Below are 21,244 nucleotides of genomic sequence, written 5' to 3'. Positions count from 1 at the left end.
TATGAGGTTCCAACTCCTTGACGCCTTGATCTCTGAAGTTTGCATACCTTATGCTCACTTCCTACTGATGTGTATCCCTCGGGTTGAGGCATATAAATTTCTTCTTTGTTGTCTCCATTGAAGAATGCAGTCTTTACATCCATTTGTCATATCTCATAGTCATACCATGTTGCTATGGCTAATAATATTCTAATGGACTTAAACATAGCAACTGGTGAAAAAGTTTTCTCATAGTCAACTCCTTGCCTTTGAGTATAACCTCTTGCAACCAGTGTTACTTTGAAGGTCACTACCTTCCCATCCGCCCCAAGCTTTCTTTTGTAGATCCATTTGCATCCTCTGGGAATGATTCCCTCAGGTGGATCCACTAATGTCCAAACTTGGTTTGAATACATAGAGTCCATTTCAGACTGCATGGCTTCAAGCCATTTGGTTAAATCAGTATCAGATATTGCTTATTTGAAATTCATTGGATCACATCCAACACAATGCTCATCACGGCTTTGTTCATGAAGAATCGTATATCTTGCAGGTGGTCTAATAACCCTATCAGACCTTCTAGGAGCTTGTACTTAAACTACTGGTTGTTGGGAAATGGGTTCAACTTCTATAGTTGAGGTAATATCTTGAATTTCTTCAAGTTCTATCATCTTGAATTTTCTATCTAATAGAAATTCCTTTTCCAAAAAGGTTGCATTTCTTGAAACAAACACTTTTGCTTCATTGGGATGATAGAAATAATATCCAACAGAATTCTTTGGATATCCTACAAAGTAGCACAAAGTGGATCTACTATCAAATTTGTCTCCCACTATATGCTTCACGTAAGCAGGACATCCCCATATTCTCATGTAAGAATATTTGGGAGTTTTTTCCCATCCATATCTCATATGGTGTTTTATCCACTGCTTTAGTATGGACATTATTCAACAACATTGCCGCAGTTTCAAGCGCAAAACCCCAAAACGATATAGACAATTCAGTGAATCTCATCATTGATCGAACCATGTCCATCAAGGTTCGATTTCGACGTTCAGAAACACCATTAAATTGTGGTGTTGCTGGTGAAGTCCACTGTGAGAGAATCTCATTCTCTTTTAGATAACCCAAAAATTCAGCACTCAAGTATTCTCCACCTCGATCAGATCGAAATGTCTTAATATTTCTTTCTAGCTGTTTTCTACTTCAGATCTGAATTCTTTGAACTTTTCAAATGCTTTAGATTTTTGTTTCATCAAATAAACGTACCAATACCTTGAATGGTTATCAGTAAGGGTAATGAAGTAGGATTGCCAATATTATGTGCTACCACTTAGCAGGCCACAAACGTCTATGTGGATCAAATCCAGTAGACCATGCGCACGTTCCACGTTTCCATTGAATGGAGTCTTTGTCATTTTTCTTTTAGAAAATACTTACAAGCAAGTAGAGAATTTATATCTTACAAGTCAAACATGTCTTCTCCCACTTTTGCGAATTCTTCTTTGGGAAATATGACCTATTCTAGCGTGCCATATTTGTGGGAATTGGATCATCTAACTTTCTTTTGTTTGTTGTTGAAATCTTATTTACTTGGACATTCACTTATCATTTCCAGAACATTTCTGACGCTTATAATTTCTTATGTCCATACTTCTTGCAGTGAAATAAATATGTTCTGACTTATCCGGTTTTGTAGGCCCTTTAAGTGTATGGTGATCTCATAAGTCATAAGCGTATTGACTAGCTCTTCAAGGCTATCATATATCTTATTCAACTTGAAGTTCACCATAACCCCATCAAATGAGGAAGAGAAAGACAATAAATTGATGTTATCTAGTAACTCGTTAGGAATCACATATTCTAGGCCCAACATTTCCTTGAACTGTTCCTACAGTTCATTTGACATGAAAGCGAGCATGTTACACTTTAACTTGCATACTATGGTCCTACCATCTTGCATGCTTTGTCAGTTCAGCAGGACTGACATTAGTGTGTATGTCATTTTCTCCGAATTCAGAACAATTTTCCCAACCTGTCTTTAAAATTAGATTCGATTAGCTTGTTAATAATAAAAATAGATTATGTGACGAAATCGAAAATATACTGATATGAAAACAGAATAATGGTTGCTGATTATTTTAAAATAATTCTAAGATATAAGATTTTATTTATAAATCTCACTCCCACTATTTTGACATTTCCACCCCCCTTTGATGAAAAAGGGAAATCGTATTTCCTTAATGGGTACGTAGAATCCAATTAGCCAATTATAATCCCGAATAATATCAGCCAATTATAATTTCCAAAAGGTAGAATCCAATTGCATCCCTATGCAACCTCCGCGTGTTTTGCCTCACGTTTAATAAGAACCCAATAATATGACGTCGTTTATTTTCACGTGTCAAACCAACCCATCAATATTGAACTGTTGTGGACGATCGCCATGAGTTCCCCCAATAATATGAGCCGAAGTCATGGGAGTTCCACTCAATTCACATCATATGTCCGGTGGAAGTAACAGTTTTCCGGCGTCCAGGCCTCCCCAATAATATGCGTCAGACACTGTTCGCGGGTAGCGATCAGCATGCAACTACGGTTGATGGAAGACGAGGAAAAACTAAACTCTTTTAATTTTTACTTTTTCGGTTTGATATAAATTTTGAATCATATTCAAAATGAGGGATTTTAATTTTAAAATTGTCTCATCAATTTAATTTAAAAATCGCGTGACATGTTTGTATGTTTGCCGGATTCATGCAACTATATTATTTAATAATATACATACATGCATACTACTATATATCGCATATATCATAATATGACATTAAACAATAAATAAGGATGATCGATTGCCAACATTATTGGATCCATGTTAGCCAGACATGGATCCAGGTCCAAAACCTAGGTGAATGTAGGGATGCAAATGCTGAAAGGGATCGTTTAAGGTGCCCGAAATGCGCAACGAAAGTTTACAAATATTGTAAGGGGAAAAAACGAACACCTTAAGCCTATAATGTGTAGCAAATACGAAAAACACGAAATGACATTCATAGGGTGTTTTAAGATTTTTACTTATCAATCTCTTGAGATTGATGATGGCTCCAACTAAGGTGTAAACACCTTAGCTCTTGAATGACAAGGCAATCTACAAGCTTCCTTTTGAGCACTCCTAGCTCAAATATTAAGCCTACCACCAACTAGCTAGAACCCCTCTTATTTTGCACTAGAAAAATAAGAGGATTTTTCTTTGAGAAGTATCTTCTTTCCTCAACAATTGAAGAAGAAAATATTTTAGAGAAATTGAAGTGAAGTTTCAGCCAAAGGAGTGGGGAGGAGAGAAGGAGGAAATTTTCTTGGTGTATGAAAAAGCAAAAAAAAAGCATGTGCATGCCATGCATAAATTATTGAAAAAGTTCCCTCCAACTCTTCACCTCCCAAGCATGTATTTTGACTTGGGCTTGTAACTATTACAAGGCCTATGGACTTTTATTTAAATGTCTCAAACACATTTGAGGCCATTTAAATTTTATTGGATTTTACTCAAGCCCACTAGTTTAATAATTATTTCTAATTGGGCTCTACAAGACCCAATGTTATTTAATTAATTCAACACTTGAATTAATTTAATTATTTGGACTCTACTAGGCCCACTAATGTTTAATTAATTCAACACTTGAATTAATTTAATTTAGTCCATAATAATGTTTATGAAAATCACAATTTTCAAATACATTATTTATTTGGCCAACTTTTAATTTAGGAACACTTCCTCAAATTAAAAGTTACATTCTCCTTATAGAAGTCACGCTTCTATTTTATTTTCGCTTATAAACTTCTTTATAAGCCGTTCAACACATTGAACTATTTTACTTTTCAACGGGATCTAGAATGCTAGTACTTGTGTGGCCCTCAATGATTCATTGATACAACTAGCCGTGGGTTCACATGTCCATGTGATTCGGGACTAAACATGTCCTTATATGAGCATACCCCAATTGCTCTATTCTTAATTATCAACTCCTTGATAATAAGAACGTCAGAACTCAAGTCTGATAGTACCCAACCAATCATGTTAAACGCCTAGCAGCATCGGTTACATGATTCCCTAGGTATCAAATGATAGTGCCTGCAAGAACCATTTTATTATGGTTAGCATACAGTACGGTCCTTTCATCTCATATATCCCGACCGATTCGACAACCATTGGTATATCGAGAGTTGTCAATGAATCGATACTATGTGTCATGTCGTAGTTGCATCGATGGTGTAATCTATGAAACCCCTTTCATAATTACCACCATACTCTGATCAGAGATTTCATACTACATATACATGTGATCACATAGGATATCCATACCCGAAGGTAAGCGGTGAATCCTCGACTACAATGCATCGACTCCTATATGTTTCGACAAAATACCCAACCTTGCCACCTGATGACCCCATGAGAGTCAGTAAACAAGTCAAAGTGTAATGCTAGCATATAGAGTCTCAATGTTGTCTCGGATCATAAGGACTATTGGTGTACAACCATAAACTAGGACGTTTCCACTCGATAAGTGAGAACCACTTGGAAAGTCCTTTATGGAGGGTTTTTCAGTGTACTCTACAAGGTGCACCTATCTGCATGTTCGGACATCAATATGTCCCCTACCAATAAAACATTGTACTCACATCGCAGATACTAGTCTCAAACTCGAGCGGCCTATATCCTTCTTAGCGGCGGCTGAATCGACTAGGAACTGTTTAGAATATACAGTATTACAAATATGAGTTTTATGATACTCATCATATGAGCATCTCATATTCTTTCTACTATTTGTATATTCAAGGACTTTATCTATGCAACTAGCAAGGGTATACAGATAAAGATGTGTCAAAAAAATAATTTCAAATATTATTAAAAATAAGGAGTGTTTATATATAGAGTTTTATTGTGAACACTCGGCCAACACTTGGCTCGACGGGCACCTACTCTAACAATCTTCCACTTGCACTAGAGCCAACTATCCATATGCTTCAAACCCATCGATTCGCGATGCTTCTCAATAATGGTCCAGGTAAAGGCTTAGTTATAGGATCAACAACATTATCTTCGGAGCCGACTTTGTCAATCGACACTTCTCCTCTTTTCACAATCTCTCAGAGGATGTGGTACTTTCTCAATACATGTTTGAACTTCTGATGAGACCTTGGCTCCTTTGCTTGAGCAATGGCTCCCGTGTTGTCACAAAACACCGGGACATGAGCAACTCCATTAGGAATGACGCCCAACTCTTGGACGAAATTCCTTATCCAAACAGCCTCCTTTGCTGCAGCTGATGCAGCAATGTATTCTGCCTCAGTGGTGGAATCCGCTGTGCTGTCTTGCTTGGAACTCTTCCAAGAGACAGCAGCACCATTGAGCATGAATATGAACCCAGAGGTTGACTTAGAGTCATCGATATCGCTTTGGAAGCTAGAGTCGGTATAGCCTTCCAATTTCAGTTCTCCACCCATATAGACCAAGAACAATTTATTGGTCCTTCCCAAATACTTGATGATGTCTTTCACAGCTTTCCAATGTGGAAGACCAGGGTTCGATTGATATCTACTTACTACAGTTAGTGCAAAAGCCACGTCAGGACGTGTAGATATCATCCCATACATGATTCTACCAATTGCAGATGTACATGATTCTACCAATTGCAGATGCATACGGAATGCATGTCATCTCCGCTATCTTTGCATCAGTCTTTGGAGACATAGACTTGGATAGGGACACGCTTGGACTCATCCATCGAGAACCTCTTCACGATGGTATCAATGTATGTGGACTGGGTGAGACCAAGCAATCTTCTTGATCTATCTCTATAGATCTGTATTCTCAATACAAAAAATGCTTCACCCAAGTCTTGCATCGAGAACTTACTCGCTAACCATATTTTAGTTGATTGCAACATTCCTACATCATTCCCAATGATTAGAATGTCATCAACATAAAGCACCAGGAATGTCACAGCACTCCCACTGACCTTCTTATACATACAGGGTTCCTCATGATTCTTAGTTAAACCAAACTCTTTGATTGTACTATCGAATCTAAGGTTCCAACTCCTAGATTCCTGCTTTAGACCATAAATAGATCTTTGAAGTTTGCATACCATATGCTCACTTCCGACAGATGTAAACCCTTCAGGTTGAGACATGTAAATCTCTTCCATAATATCCCCATTAAGAAAGGCTGTCTTGACATCCATCTGCCATATCTCATAGTCATACCATGCAGCTATGGCTAGCAATATCCTTATGGACTTGAACATTGCAACTGGAGAAAAGGTTTCCTCAAAGTCAACTCCTTGTCTTTGAGTATATCCTTTTGCTACCAATCACACCTTGAAGGTCAATACCTTCCCATCCGCCCCAGGTTTCCTCTTGTAAATCCATTTACACCCTCTGGGAACAATTCCCTCAGGTGGATCCACGAGATTCCACACTTGGTTCGAATGCATGTAATTCATCTCAGATTCCATTGCTTCCAGCCACTTGAATGAATCGGCATCAGATAACACTTCCTTGAAGGTCCTTGGATCACATCCATGGTTAGGCTCATCATGACCCTCTTCAAGAAGCAGACCATACCTCATAGGTGGTCTCAAGACTCTCTCGGAAGCTTGTATCTCCTCTCTTGGCTCTTCGGGTGTGGATTCTACAATTATGGGTGTCTCTTGAACTTCTTCGAGTTCTATCATCTTTCTTTTTCTATCCAATAGAAATTTCTTTTCCAAAAAGATTGCATTCCTAGAAACAAACACCTTTGTTTATTGGGGATGATAGAAATAATATCCAACAAAATTCCTTGGATATCCCACAAACTAACATAAAATGGATCGACTATCCAATTTATCTCCCACTACCTTCTTCACATAAGCAGGGCACCCCCATATTCTAATATAAGAATATTTGGGAGGCTTACCCATCCATATCTCATATTGTGTCTTATCAACTGCCTTTGAATGGACATTGTTCAACAACAGTGCCGCTGTCTCAAGCGCATATCCTCAAAAGAATGGCGGCAACTCCGTGAACCCCATCATAAACCGAACCATGTCCATCAAAGTCCGGTTACGACGCTCCGAAACACCATTCAACTGTGGTGTAGCATGCGGAGTCCACTGCGAGAGAATCTCATTCTCCCTAAGATACTCTTGGAACTCGGCACTCAAGTACTCACCACCTCGATCCGATCGAAGTGTATTGATGCTACGTCCCAACTGTTTCTCTACTTCACTTCTGAATTCTTTGAACCTTTCAAAGGCACACATCGGTATGGATCAAATCCAATAACCCTTTGGCTCACTCCACGTGGCCCTTAAAGTGAATTTTGGTCATCTTTCTTTTTAGACAGGATTCACAAGTCGTGAAAGCATTAATATCAGACATATCAAATATGCCTACTCCCACTAGCTTGTTCATCTTTCTTAAGGAAATATGTCTTAATCGAGCATGCCACAATTGTGTCGAATTTAGTGTATCTTGTTTTCGCTTGTTTGTTGTTGTTATTGCTTGGACATTGTTTAGTGGAATATCTTTCAATTTTAAGGTGTAGAGATCGTTTTCAAGTTCTACAGCACCAATTAAATATTTATTCTTGTAAATGTTGCAAACAACTTTGCTAATAAACAAGAAAATTCATCTTTATCAAGCATATAAATGGAAACATTGTTTTTCACCAAATCTGGTGCAAACAAAACATCTCTTAAAATTAAATTAAAATCATTGTTCAAAAGCAAGTAAACATCTCCTACGGCCTTGGCAGCAACTCTTGCTCCATTGCCCATCCTCAAGAAGGTCTCACCTTCCCTAAGTCTCCTACTTCTTCCCATCACCTGCAAATCATTACAGAGATGTGAGCCACAGCCGGTATCCAATACCCAAGAAGTAGAGTTAATTGAAATGTTTACTTCAATATAGAACATACCGTTTCCAGAACTCTTCTGGGCAAGATATTCCCTGCAGTTACGCCTCCAATGTCCAGGCTTCTTGCAGTGATGACATACATCAGCAGTATTGTCAGCCTTAACTGGTGTGGCTGCCAAAGCGGGACTCAGAGTTTGCCTCTTCAAGGGCACGTTCTTCTTGGGACGTTGGAAAGAACGCTTCTTTCCCTTCCCATGTGGACCATTCTTCGCACCAGATGAATTACCCACATAAATAACCGGCTTCTCTTTCTTGATGGTGGACTCAAAGGTCACAAGCTTGTTCACCAACTCCTCAAGGTCGGTTCCATCTTGTTCATATTGAAATTTACCACAGAAGGATCAAATGAGCTAGACAGTGACAAGAGCAACACGTCGGTGGTCAACTCCGAAGGCAACATCAGATCCATGCCAACGAGCTTGTCCACAAGCCCAATAAACTTTAGGCCATGCTCATGGACCGAAGCCCCATCTCGCATGCGTAAAGTGATTAGCTCCTTGACGGTAGCATGCCTAAGAGGCCGTGTTTTCTCACCAAATAGCTCCTTGAGATGCAAATGAATGTCCGCAGCACTCTTTGCATCCTCAAAACACCTCTGCAGCTCATCATTAATAGAAACCTGCATATAACACCTGGCTTTCAAGTCATGGTCACACCATTCCTTGTAAGTCTGCAATTCCTCAGGAGTGCAGTCAGTCGGAGCCTCAACAGGGGGCGACTCAGTCAGTGTATATGCTATCCTTTCCGAATTCAAGATGATTTTTAAGTTTCTTAGCCAGTTGAGGTAATTAGGTCTGGTTAATACGTGTTTGTCGAGTATTGCAGATAGCGGATTGCGAATCGAAGACATTGTCAAAAATTGTACTGAAAAGTAAAACAGATAAATGTTAATGACTATTTTAAAATATTTAGTAAGATATAAAGTATGGACTTTTACTTTATAAATTTTCGCTCCTACTGTTTTGATATTTTTCACTACCCTCTAGTGAAAACGGGAAACTCATTTCCTCAGTAGGTACGTAAGGTTCAATTAGCAAATTATGATCCCGAATAATATCAGCCAATCATAATTCCTAAAAGGTAGTTTCCAATTGCATCTCCATGCAACCCTCTACGTAAACTTTTGTCTCACATTTGATTAGGACCCAATATGACGTCGTTCATCTTTACGTGTCAAGCCTTACCCATCGATGTTGAACCTTAATGGACGGTCTCCATGAGTTCCCTCAATAATATGAGCCGAAATCATGGGAGTTCCACGTAGTTCACATCACTATGTCAATGGATGTCAAAGCTTTCCGGTGTCCAGTGCACCCCCAATAATATGAGCCGAGCCCCGAACACGGGTAGCGTTCATCATGCACCCATTGTCGATGGAAGACATGAAAATTATAAACAACTTTATAATTCCCCTTTTCGGGCTTGATATTAATTTTGAATCTTATTCAAAATGAGGTTTTTTAATTTTGAAAGGTCTCATCATTAATTTTATTTAAAAGCTCGCCATGTTTGATCGTATGTTTGCCGGATTCATGCAACTTTGTTATTGTCATAATAATAACGCACATATTCATTATTTATAACATATCATGCATATATTATAAACAGTAAACAAAACAAGGATGATCAATCGCCCCAAAACTAATGGCCAGTGTGAGCTAAACAAGGGCCTAGGTCCAATCCTAGGGAAATGCATGGGATGCAAATGCAACTATTAAATAAGCTTCCAATATTTACATGTCTTCGATCTTCATAATCATCAAGGCCACCATCTTCCACTATACTAATATTTACAAATAAATATTCATGGCAAATAGGGATACATCTCATGGGGTGGGAACGGGCCATAAACCAAGCACACTTTAAATTTGATAATTATTACAATCATTCAACACAAAATATCCTAGCATACACCTAGCAAATTGGGCTTGGGCTTTTGATCATGCTTCATGTATAATATCACATATCATACACCATCAATTAATTATCACAATAATTAATTGATCCAATATTATATATCTTGATCCAATCACTAACCGCCATGATTATAAACTAAATTAACAAAGTATACAAACCTCTTTGTCTACTTTCTAATTAATTTATTTATAACCGAATTTCTTGTAAACTACAATTTACTATAAATAATTAAAGTCCAACTTCAATTATTTATTTTATGAAATAATATGTACAACTTTTGTGGATTTTAAACTTAAGGGCCCAAAAAATGATTTTTCACCAAAAACATTTTGGCCTATTTAAATTCACAAATTGTATTAGCCATCTAATGGCCCAACAACTTAAAGACCCATGACACTTTGATATTCCAAAACACTTTTGGAAACCCTAGTCGTAATCGTCGTCGTCGGAGCTCCGTCGCCGGATTCCGGCCAACTTAAAATTTTTTTTTATTAAAAACAAGGGGCAGTTCGGGCAGAGCCCCTTGGGCTGCCCTTGCTGCCCAAAACGGGCAGCCCCACGGGAAGCCCGAGCTGCCCGAAATGGGCAGCATATAATGCCCCACGACGGCCTCGATTTTTGTTGCAAAAAATCATCTCATGCAGTTAGAAATCGACCTCAATTTAATATTATGTATATGCTACACAAAATAGTATCCATAGCTCTTGATACAACTTGAAAGGGATCGTTAAAGGTGCCCGAAATGCGCAACGGAAGTTTTAAAATATTTTAAGGGCAAAAAACGAACACCTTAAGCCTATAATATGTAGCAAATATGAAAAACACGAAATAACATTCATAGGGTGTTTTAAGATTTTTACTTATCAATCTCTTGAGATTGATGATGACTTCAATTAAGGTGTAAACACCTTAACTCTTGAATGGCAAGGCAATCTACAAGCTTTTCTTTGAGCACTCCTAGCTCAAATATTAAGCCTACCACCAACTAGCTAGAACCCCTCTCATTTTGCACTAGAAAAATAAGAGGATTTTTTTTGAGAAATATCTTCTTTCCTCAACAATTGAAGAAGAAAATATTTGAGAGAAATTGAAGTGAAGTTTCGGCCAAAGGGGTGGGGAGGAGAGAAGGAGGAAATTTCCTTGGTGTATGAAAAAGCAAAAAAAAAAGCATGTGCGGCATGCATAGATTATTGAAAAAGTTCCCTCCAACTCTTCACATCCCAAGCATGCATTTTGACTTGGGCTTTTAACTATTACAAGGCCTATGGACTTTTATTTAAATGTCTCAAACACATTTGAGGCCATTTAAATTTTATTGGATTTTACTCAAGCCCACTAGTTTAATAATTATTTCTAATTGGGCTCTACAAGGCCCAATGTTATTTAATTAATTCAACGCTTGAATTAATTTAATTATTTGGACACTACTAGGCCGACTAGTGTTTAATTAATTCAACACTTGAATTAATTTAATTTAGTCCATAATAATGTTTATGAAAATTACAATTTTCAAATACATTATTTATTTGACCAACTTTTAATTTAGAAAAACCTCCTCAAATTAAAATTTACATTCTCCTTATAGAAGTCACACTTCTATTTTATTTTCGTTTATAAACTCCTTTTTAAGCCATTCAACACATTGAACTATTTTACGTCTCAACGGAATCTAGAAAGATAGTACTTGTGTGGCCCTCAATGGTTCATTGATACAACTAGCCGTGTGTTCACATCTCCATGTGATTCGGGACTAAACATGTCCTTATATGAGCATACCCCAATTGCTTTATTCATAATTATCAACTACTTGATAATAAGAACGTCAGAACTCAAGTCTGATATTACCCAACCAATCATGTTAAACGCCTAGCAGCATCGCTTACATGATTCCCTAAGTATCAAATGATAGTGCCTGCAAGAACCATTCTATTATGGTTAGCGTACAGTACGGTCCCTTCATCTCATATATCCCGACCGATTCGACAACCATTGGTATATCGAGAGTTGTCAATGAATCGATACTATGTGTCATGTCGTAGTTGCATCGATGGTTTAATCTATGAAACCTCTTTCATAATTACCATCATACTCTGATCAGAGATTTCATACTACATATACATGTGATCACATAGGATATCCATACCCGAAGGTAAGCGGTGAATCCCCGACTACAATGCATCGACTCCTATATGTTTCGACAAAACACCCAACCTTGCCACCAGATGACCCCATGAGAGTCGGTAAACAAGTCAAAGTGCAATGCTAGCATATAGAGTCTTAATGTTGTCTCGGGTCACAAGGACTAATGTTGTCCAACCATAAACTAGGACGTTTCCTCTCGATAAGTGAGAACCACTTGGAAAGTCCTTTATGGAGGGTTGTTCAGTGTACTCTACAAGGTGCACCTATCTGCATGTTCGGACATCACAATGTCCCCTACCAATGAAACATGGTACTCACATCGCAGATACTAGTCTCAAACTCGAGCGGCCTATATCCTTCTTAGCGGCGGCTGAATCGACTAGGAACTGTTTAGAATATACTGTATTACAAATATGAGTTTCATGATACTCATCATATGAGCATCTCATATTCTTTCTACTATTTGTTTATTCAAGGACTTTATATATGCAACTAGCATGGGTATACAGATAAAGATGTGCCAAAACAATAATTTCAAATATTATTAAAAATAAAGACTGTTTATACATAGAGTTTCATTGTGAAAACTCGGCCAACACTTGGCTCGATGGACACCTACTCTAACAAATGCAACTTATTACAAAAGCTTCCAATATTTTACATGTCTTCATATTGTGCATCGGGCCTACCATCTTCCTGTTTGGATCTCACACTATTTCTAATAATTACATTTAAATAGCCATGACACATAAGAGATACATCTCATGGGGTAGGAACGGGCCATAAACCAGGTTCTCTTTTTATAGTATCAAATAATAACAAAATGAATTAAAACAGTAAAATATCCAAACATACACCTAACACATTGGTCAAGGCTCTCGATCATCCTTCATACATTTAATATCAAATATTGACATCAATTAATTAAACAAATTTAATTAACTGATAAATTATACATCTAATAATTATATTACTAACCACCACAATTATTAAAGAATTTAATTAAATAAATAACACCTTTATTTAATTTCCAATTAAATCAATAATAATTGATTTCTTGTAAAACTCATTTTTACCATAAATAATTAAAATCATATTCTAATAATTTATTTTGCAAGAAAATTATTAATTTTACAAAAATTAATTTTCCAAAGGAAAAATTAAATCAATTTTAAAAAATATCAATTTTGCCCAAAAATTTGAAAAATCCGAAAATTGTACCCTAGGCCCAAACAATTCAAGCCCATCATCCAGAACGATTCCCAAGACACTCCCGGGCAGCCGCCCGCGCTGTCCGCGCACTTGCCTGAACGTTTCGGGCAGTCGCAGGCACGCTGTGCGTGCCCTGTGCGCACAGTAGTGTGCCCGCGGCGCGCACGCCGCGCGGACGTTCCGCGCAGCTCCTGCGCGCCCATTCTGCCGGGAACAGTTCCGGGTAGATCCGAAATAAATTTTATTTTATTTTTTTTTCTGGAAAAATAAATTTTATATGGTGCATCAATTTTCTGAAATTTTTTTTTGTGTGGTTAGAAATAAATTATTGAATATGATTTAAAACTAAAACCATACGATTTAGAGAACCTAGCTATGATACCACTGTTGGATCTCGGTTTTCTCGTGCCCAAAGCGCAGCGAAAGTTTAAAAAAAATTTATTTTGACAATCAAATATTTGGACACTCGTATGATTTTAATTAAATAATCATTCATAGGGAGTTTAGTAATATTTTACCTTTAGTGAAATTTTCACTTGGCTCCAACTACTCCGGTATTAGCGGAGGTAGCTTTTATTGTAAATCCATACGAACGTTCTTCGATCTCCTAATCCGGTCCACGACTGGAATATTTGTTTTTCTTCTAACTTGCACTAGAAAGTATAGAAGATATTTGCGTAGAGATAGAACACGAAGAAGAAACCAACTCCATTCTATTAATTAGGACTGCCGAAAACTTTTTGCAAAAAGTTATGGATTTTGAGAGCAACTACTGAAACCTTTTGAAAGAGCCGAAGGTAATAATTCCCTTGCAAAAACTTTCGGATGCATCTTATTCAAAACAGGAATCAAAATCATTATAATATTTCTAAGCTTTATTTACTTAATTAATCTCATTAATTAAGTTAATTAAAGGTTCTAAATATATGCCAAATCACCGAAAACTTTTGGGAAGAGTCAATGTATCTCCATCATCAACTTTCGGATGCTAATAAGGAAAAATCCTTATTAATTTTTTCTAATCTTTTATTCACTTAATTAATCATATTAATTAAGTTAATTAAAGATTCCAAAAATGCATCTCATATCATGGTCAATCTCGATGCATATATATTTGAAAATATCATGCATTAATATCATTTTGCTTTGTGTGCAAGTTTTAAAATTATGGTATCATGAATATCTTCATATTACATAAATCAATATCATATTTTATAAAAACTTAATGGGCTATATTTTAACTCAATTAAAATATAATTAATCATTAGAGCCCATTTAAACTTTAATAAATTTGCATGATGAGCTTATACTCTTACAAGTCCATGATCCATGCTCTCATTACATTAATCTCATCATAATCCCGATCGACGATCCAATATCATCGATGTGACAATTTCATATTGTTTGTTATTATGATGCATAGTTTAATTACGAGATCATCAATGTCTAAATAAGGCATGTATATTCCTTTGATGTCTTAACAGTCATGCTCTCAAAATTTCTATAAACTTTTATAAACTTTATTTATAAGCTTATCGATTGATCAAATCAAACTTATTTCTTATAATTCAACTCATTGAATTTATTATCTCAACAAGAACAAGTAAACAAGTACTTGTGTGACTCTCAATGGTTCAGAGATACAGCTAGCCGTGAGTTCACAACTCTTTGTGATTCAGGACATAATCCTTTTATTCGGGCTTACCCTAATTTGCCCCATTCTATGTATCAACTATTGATCATGAGAATGTCAGAAATCATATTTCTGATTAAACCCATCGAATCATGGTAAGAGCGTCTAGTAGCATCGTCTCATGATTCTCTATGTATCACTGATAGTGCCTGCAAGAACCAGTCGATTATGATTAACGTACAGTACGGTCCCTTCATCTCATATATCCCGGTCGAATCTGCAACCATTGGTTCATCGAGGGTTGCATAATAATTCGATAACTATGTGATACATATAATAGTGGCATCGCATATACCATTGAATAACTCCTTCTCCAACGTACATTTCATACTCTGGCCAGAGATTTCACGCACTATTATTTCATCATATCACATAGGATATCCACACCCGTAGGTGAGCGGTGAATCCATGACTACAATGCACTGGCTCCTATATGTGTCGCAACTCTACCCAAACTCGCCACCTGATGACTCTCCTGGAGCCGGTAAACGAGTCAAAGCACGACCCTAGCATATGGAGCATCAGTGTTGTCTTGGGTCGTAAGGACTAATGATGCACAATCATAACCACGGACTTATCCTCTCGATGAATGATAACCACTTGGAAAGTCCGAGGGAGGGTTGTTCGGTATAATCATCATATGACTACCCATATGCATGTTTGGACATCTCTATGCCCTTACCAAGAAACGCGGTACACAACATCACAGATGCTAGTCTCGAGCTCAAGCGACCTTTATCCATGTTTTAGGCGGCTGAATCGACTAGGAACGAATTTAGATTATATAGTGTTTACAAATGAGTTTCAACATCGAATTACGATTCATTTGTATTAAAGTATAATCAAGTACTTTATCTATGCTGATTGCATGGGTAAACAGATAAAGTATAACAAGACCATAAAAAGTTAAATTATATTAAAATAAAGATTGTTTATTATGCTTGAGTCAATAAATTCCCTATCCAACGTTTGACTTGCAGAAGCATCTACTCTAACAGGATGTGCTTTCAAGTTCCACAAATACCTAATGTTCCTTATGTATCAAACAAATCATATGAATTTCATCACCATTCAGACAATTCAACAGTCACAACATATATGCTTTGTCAGATTCAACATACAACCAAAAGCTTCATGTTTAAAAAACAAGTGTGCCCTAAACTAATGAAGTAATCTAGATCTATGGGCATGTCTGCCATAAATTTTTATTCATCATCGGCCAAAGGTCACCGTCCCATAGTCCTGAACTAGTTTCCCCACGTCTCAACACAAATGGATGCAAACATATAATTTTTTTAAAAATAAAATTACAACAAATAAATAAAATAAAATAACTACCCCCTCCCCGTACTAAAGCTTTGCATTGTCCCTAATGCAAAAAAAAAAAAAAAAAAGACACATATAACTTAATATAATGTAAAACAAGATAAAAACAAAATCTCAACGAATGATAGGACTCTTCTGGTTGATCATAAGGAGTGGGCTTTAGGGCTGAAGATGATCATTAATCTTCCTCTACTATAGTGAATTTCTTAGGAAACCAATCTTCCACTTCTTCTATTATTCACACCTTGCACGAAAATATAAGGGATTAATATGATCAAGTCAATAAGAAACAAGAACTCAATACAAGAACTAAACAAAATACAAATGAAGTAAAACTCTTGGGTTTCCTCCCAAGCAGCTCCTGATTATTAGTCATATGCTCGACCCTTAGAAGCACATATCAATGAGTTGTTGACGGCCATAGTAAGTGTCATATAACACCATATATGAGTTTTGGTTCCGTTCGCCCTCAATTATAGCTTGATGTACACACCGTAAGCTCACAAGCTCAACAAAACCCCATTTAGAATGCTAAACATGGGAAGAGAACATTGGTGTTGGATCTCATAGATATATTAAGATAATACTATAGATGAGATTAAATCGATAGTCATGTGAATTTCTTCATCCCCCAAATTCACTGGTGAATCATCTTCATATGATATTTGTTGGACATGATTTTTATGTTTTTGTAACGCCCGAAAATCAGTCAACGTAGACCGCATACATGAAAATTATTAAATCTCTAAAATATTTTAATGAAATGATTTTGGATGCATGAATGATATATTTAGAGTGACTAAATAATTAATTGTGTAATTTCGATTGATTTCATAATTTAAAAAATTTAGACGAATATTAGTGGTTGGCCTGGGACGGAGGACCGGAGACGATTAAGGTGTTAAAGATTTAAAAGCTATTTTTTATTTTTAGCTAAGAAAATATTTATTTTAAATAATTTAAGAATTTTAACATTTTTAATATCAAATTTAAACTAAATGGTGGGAACAAGAGAATTATATATTTTATAAGGGATTTATTTTTGAAAATAGGTATTTTTAAATCTTTTAATTTGAGGTCTAAAAATTTTATAAAGTTTAATGAGCCTAATTTATTATTTATAAAGCTAGGCTTAATTAATCCCATTAATTAAGTGATTAAAGAAGCTTTTTATTATTTATTTAAAAAAAGAAGTAATAAATAAATAAATAAGAGTCCTAGTATTACACACACCTAAACACACCAACACGGACACACAATGAATCGCACACACAAAATTCACGTAAATTGAATTGAAAGTGGGCAAGAAACGGCCGAACCTCTTTGTTCTTGCAAGGGAAGATTTTTAATTTTTTTCTCCATCATTCATCGATTTTCTTCATCGTTCTTCCTTCAAACAACGATCACCCGACTCCCGTGCATCCCAAGGTGGGTTTTTGGCGGGGTTTTGACAAGAGAAAAGGGTATAAAAAATTGAGATCGTCCTTCGTTCGTCACCGACTTTCACCGCTTCGATATTCATATTTCGAGCGTTTTAAACGCAAAGACACGTTTCTAAACCTTCTTTTTGCACAATTAAAATCATATTATGTGCCTTTAATCATGTTTGCATTAAAAATATGACACACTTTGTATATTTTCGCTTTTATGGCATAAAATGAACAAAATTTAAGTTTTTGTGTTTCTAAAATCATGATTATGATGCATAAAGGGGCTGCCATGGTAGGGCTATTGGAAGGGACGATTTTCAACATGTTTAAGGGTCCATATAAGCTTGGCTAAGGGCTGGAACAATTGAGGGCAAGGGCTGAACGAAGATTTGGTTGATAGAGGAATTAGGGTTGGGTTTTGAGGGCTAGGAAAGAGCAGACCATGTGCTGCTGTTGAGACATGTTCATGGGTCCTAGTACGGTCTATTCATGGTCCTAGATGGCTTGGAGGATGGATGGTGCAAGGCTTAGGTTTGTAGCTTGAAGTGTGGGTCGCGTAAGGCTAGGGTTCACGGGTTGAGGGCTGTGGTCGTGCGTGGGCTGTAGGGCTTGGTACAGTAGCTATTCTAGGGTTTTTTCGAGGTCCTAGGATGGTTGGTTAGGGGCTGGACATGATGGTTAGGGCCTAGGCTTGAAAGAACTCAAGGTTGAGCAAGACATGGTTTTCGAAAATGAGCAGAATTTTCGAGCATGGTTATAGGCGTGTTCAAGGATTTTAATTGGCTTGATTTGGGATGAAAAAGGGTTAGTAAGGTGTTAGTAAGCTATGATTCAATTTTGGTAAAGTTTGGTTAAATTTTGAGTCGATACGGGTTAAAACCGGCACATACGGTTAAGTTTTAAAAAGAATTGAGAAATTAGTTTAGGAGCTAAATTTTACGTCTAAGAATTGTTTATGGGTGTATTTTAAGGTGTCATGTTAAGTATAGGGATGAAAAGTTATGTTTAAAATTTGGGAAGAAAATATTAAGTTTTGAATTTATTCGGGGTAAAAAAGCTTTATGGTTAAGTCGATAAGTTATTAAATCGAAAGGCTCGGGTTTACGTCTAAGAAAAATATTAGAGGAAAAATTTAAACTTATATGATGATTTGGATATGCTTGAGTCAATAAAAGTAAGAAAATGTCAAAACCGAGAATTTTAAGGTCCAAGGGCAAAGTAGTCATTTTGCATCCCGGGTAGTATGAAAGACTTGGCAGTACCCCGAAGAATCATAATACATGCTAAATGATATTTTAAAATGTTTACGACAAAAATATGGAATATTATGATTTATAATAAAGCTGTGCAATTTTTTTAATGTTAAAATGCTAATTTTCGAATGTGGAAAGGACATGATAATTTATGATTAAAAAGAAAAGGAAAAATATTTTGAAGGATGTGAATTGACTGTGACAAAAATAATATGATATATGATTTTTGGAAATATCGTGAGGGAGCCCAACGAATGTATTTCCATTTATGTCGGTGCCTAGTGCATGTCCCCATGCCCAATGGTGAGCTAAGACTGATCAGTCGACCAGATGATACAGCTAGTCACTCTCAAGGATCAAACTTCACCCAAAATGATAAATGATTGACAGCTTTACGATTTGACGATTTATGATTTATTTATGATTACAAGTCTATTTTAAATAAAAATATGATTTTGATGCATGTGCCTGTATATAGATTATTTGTTATGTATGGTTAGAACATGATGAGTCATTAGACTTACTAGATTTGAATAGTTGCAGGCGATGATGATTTTGAGGGATACGCTGCCGCTTGAGAGTCCAGCAGTATACTGCCGAGGTATAACGTTCGAAAAACCAACCTACGTAAACCACATGCATGCAAATTATTTGAATTTCATAATTGTTTTATTTAATTGATTTTAAATGCTTACTTGATGCATATTATATGATTAAAAATATGATTGAATGATTAAATGATTATATGCCATGATTGCATGAAATAGAAGGATTTTATCCGAATATTTGATAATAGACTGTGGAAAAGAGACCGGTGACGACCAAGACAAAAAATAAATATTTTTCACTAAATATTTTCAAGGCTTCTTAATATGATTAAAAATGATTTAATTTTTTTAAAAATAATAGAGTTCGAATTATTTTACGAGTCGAGCTCGATTTTACCCAGGAAACCGGTTTTGGGCAAACGAGGAGTTTTTAAAAAATCAAAAATATTATTTTTGGAAACTAACTTTATAAACTTATATTTATAAATTAAATAAGATTTATTGAGATTGAGTAGGCCCAATTGCTCCTATACCTTGAGTCCCAAAACCAAAGCCCATTAACATGCAAATTAAAAATATATAAATTAGTTACCTAGGCTTCTAAGCAACATGTACCAGCCGAAATTCACACACTAGCACACACCCAAATTTCAAAATTTATCAAGGAAGAAAGTTAGGGTTCTTCGTTTCCCGTTCGTCTTTCCTCATCGACGATCACATATTCGAGCGTTTTACACGCAAATGCACGTTACTAAACCTTTTTTAAGCATCATTCAAACAATATTATGCATGTTTTTATTTAATTATGCATGAAAAGTTCAGTAGTATGATCAAATTTATGGTATGATACGTATTTTCAAAGTTTTGACAATTTAATGCTTGGTTTTGAAACTTTATGATTTCTAAGGGTTAGACTGCCAACATAGAATGATTTATGGTTAAAACATGATCAAAATTAAGAGGAAACAAGGGCTGGAAACGAGACTTTGCAAGGGAAGAACACGTAGGGTATTCTATGAGAGGCCATGCGCTTGTGTTTTTCATGGGGTATGGCTAGGGGCTGTGCTGCACTTGGGCTCCGCCAGGGCTGGCTGGGGGCTCTAGGAGGGTCATGTTTAAGGGCCTGGTAGAGTCCTAGCAAGGCTAGTACTCGTGGATGGCAGCTGGAGAAGAGCCCATGAGGGTGTGTGGGGCCCTTAGCTCCTAATCGTTATTACAATGCAATCTGATTAGGGTTAACTAATAACAGCGGAAAACGAGTTTAAATTTTCTTTACAATGAGCCCAAATCATTTTATTTGAATACTAAAAATAGTATTTAATCTCACGTCATAAACATGCCCACACGTAATCAAAACCAATCATATACAAACAACTCATATCCTCGGGACATGCCCCGGTATATAGATACATATACATATATACTGGGAACAAGACATAAACATAAAACCTCAGCCCAAGCTGTGGCTCCCTCCAGAAGTACCCTCTCCGGTCTCCTGATATCCTGGAGTACCTGCCATTGTCCACACACAAAGACAACAGCAGCCCCCCTTGGGGGTGAGCAAAGCTCCGTATGGAACAACCAATCATATATACCACATATATCTAAACAATGATATATGGTATGCAATGCATGTATGTCGTGGAGGTATCGGGTCAAATGCCCATCCACTGAGCACATGTCAGAATCAAACGAATCGCTATCAAATCAATGTTCGAGCTGGCACACCGGCCTCAATAAGGGATACTCGTATGATAGCGTCGACAAAGCGCCATCAAATCC

This window comes from Primulina tabacum, chromosome 2 (assembly GCF_025594145.1).
Source record: "Primulina tabacum isolate GXHZ01 chromosome 2, ASM2559414v2, whole genome shotgun sequence".
Lineage (NCBI taxonomy): Eukaryota > Viridiplantae > Streptophyta > Magnoliopsida > Lamiales > Gesneriaceae > Primulina > Primulina tabacum.
This window is presented reverse-complemented; position numbering follows the sequence as displayed.